The 2,475-nt window shown below is 37.1% G+C and overlaps 1 non-coding gene across 1 annotated transcript; it reads left to right on the top strand.

The window, feature by feature from the left end:
• The first annotated feature begins 1,687 nt into the window (after window positions 1-1,687).
• Window positions 1,688-1,760, top strand: Trnam-cau. Its single transcript has one exon. It is a non-coding gene; the product is annotated as a tRNA-Met (tRNA).
• The last annotated feature ends 715 nt before the right edge of the window (window positions 1,761-2,475 follow it).

Genomic DNA, 2,475 nt, shown 5'->3' with positions numbered 1-2,475 from the left:
TTTAGAATCTACTTACTTTAATTAAATTATTCCTCATAGGCATTATTCTAGTCACAAAGAATTAACACAAAAGAGTAGAACTTCTGGGCTATTTTAGAACCAATACAAACATTTCAGCTTTGGTGATCATTATCCTATAAAAAAGGCTCAAAAATATTGGGACTTTAACCCAATAGTCAGAACACATGAATTACCTGATGCCTAGCATGGCACTCTGAGCCAGATCACACTTCTTCAGTAACTGAATGTCCTGCCTCCTCCAGGAAATAAATACAGCCACTCAAAACTAAGAACGGTTCTTTAACATGGATAAAACAAACCTCATATGAGTAATTAGCGAAAAGGGATTTATGTAAAAACTGTGTACAACAGCTCTAAGCAGGTGCACATGTCAAACTCCATGTTGCATAATAAGGATTATCTTGGGGATGCACAGATGTTTTCCCTTGATGACTTTCCTGATGTCCGGCTCACTCACTCCCTTGTGGTACAGCTAATTAAATAGTTAGCAATTCCTTCCCATAAAGTTTCCTGTTGAATGTTGACTCTGAATTATGATCTGCTCACACAGCTATCTTTTATCTTGATGATAAACTCCGTGGTTGCAGAAACCTCGTTTAATTCATGTCTAAGCTCCAGCACATGGAATGGGAACAGGATCACTCACTAAACGTTCCTTGAAGAATTGATACTTTGTGTTACTGTGCTCAGTTCTTTGCATTTGACCCAGGATAACCAACTGCAGGTCTATCCAGTGGACAATCTCATAGATAGAAGACTTTAAATACTTGCCATGACAGTTGCAAGGCAGGACAGTGTATACACCTCATATCTTGAGCCAAGTTAAGAAGAAAGAAAAACATATTGTTTTATATTTCCTACTTCAATGAAGAGAAGGCACAATTTCAGAACCTGTGTAAGAAATAATGCCACCACCCAGCAGAAAGGTTCCTCGTTCCTTAGGAATGTCTATGATTTCAACATCTGCCTTCCTAACCAGGACCTCTTGCTTGTGCATCTTAAAACAAATGAGAGTCTACTATCTTTAAAAAATCTAACTAAAATCTACTAATTTTTCTTCCATCAGCTTTTACTTATTTATAATAACTTTAAATTTATGAAAAAGGATATTTTTCACAGTTATGGCTTTAGTAAATAACAGGTACTTGTCCGTGGTAATTGTGGGGATAGCTAAAAATGAATGGGTTATAAAGACTGACTTTGAATTTGTCAGTCTTTTTTCTGTTAGAGAGCCTGAGCCAGGAGGTTTGGTATGGCTCCTAGGTGGGCTCTCAGGGGAGAAATAGATCACTTGCTATAATCAAGGGAGAACTACATGAGTCCTCTGAAGCTTCAGGAATACTCAGGCTGGGAGGGGAAGAGACATGAGTCAAGAAGACCATTCTCATGCTTTCCAAGAGTCGGTTTTTTGCTGTAGGAAATCCTACAGCCAGTAGTTACCCATTCAATTCACACTAATAATAATAGTGAGTAATAGAGTGAATACTTGTGAGTTATTATTTATAGGCAATTTACATTGGTATATATTCTTGTATATTGATACAAATTCAAATTATATTGAATATGTTTCTATTTTTGTCTACAATATTGATGTATCTAGGCAAAGTTATTTTGTTATATTGTATGCATGCATGCTTCTACCTCTGCTTAAGACATTTTGTAGGGCGCCTCCTTAGCGCAGTAGGCAGCGCGTCAGTCTCATAATCTGAAGGTCCTGAGTTCGAACCTCAGAGGGGGCAGCTGCAATATTTTCGGGGGAGGGGGAGGGAAACGGGAGGCGGTGGCGGGGAGGAGGCAGAAATCCTCAATAAATAAATAAATTAAAAAAAAAAGACATTTTGTATACTGATACAATTCTAGGATATATTTATCATATTGCCATATACATTTCTATCTCTGATCAAGATACTTATACATTGTTTACATTTTGAGGTCATTGTTCTCATTTGTTGCACAGTTGTTTAAAGATTGCTTAATATTCTAATATAAAGTCTTAGCTATATAGGTATTAAGAATTATAGGTCAATAGTACTCCATGTTTCTCATATATATAGGTAGACTAATAAGGATCTTTAACTAAAATAGTGTTTTTGTCCTTATAAGTTGGTCATATCAGGTATTTTGTCCTAGTAAGAAAGGTAAGCTGAACTGTGTGTTCCATGGGGCATGCTCAGACCATGTTTGTTTCCATTCCTTTGGCTTTTGCCTTTTAGGTGAAATCTTGCGCCAATGTTAGATGCTTAATAAGTTTTCAATAAAGGAAGAACAAGGGAATGTAATTAAGTTTGTAATGGAAGAGGGGGTAAGCAGAGCTATGAACAAGCAGGAGATGTTGTCATAGTCATTGTTTAGCGGTGGGTCCTGGTGAACATGAGTGGCTTCTCTGTTCACTGAACTGGAACTAGAGAGAGCAGAGAGAATGAGATTATCAGATTCCACCATTTCTTTGAGCAT

The sequence above is a fragment of the Microtus ochrogaster genome, chromosome 18 (genome assembly GCF_000317375.1).
Source record: "Microtus ochrogaster isolate Prairie Vole_2 chromosome 18, MicOch1.0, whole genome shotgun sequence".
NCBI classification, from domain to species: domain Eukaryota; kingdom Metazoa; phylum Chordata; class Mammalia; order Rodentia; family Cricetidae; genus Microtus; species Microtus ochrogaster.
Note: the sequence above shows the minus strand (reverse complement) of the source record. Positions and strands in the feature narration are given on the sequence as shown.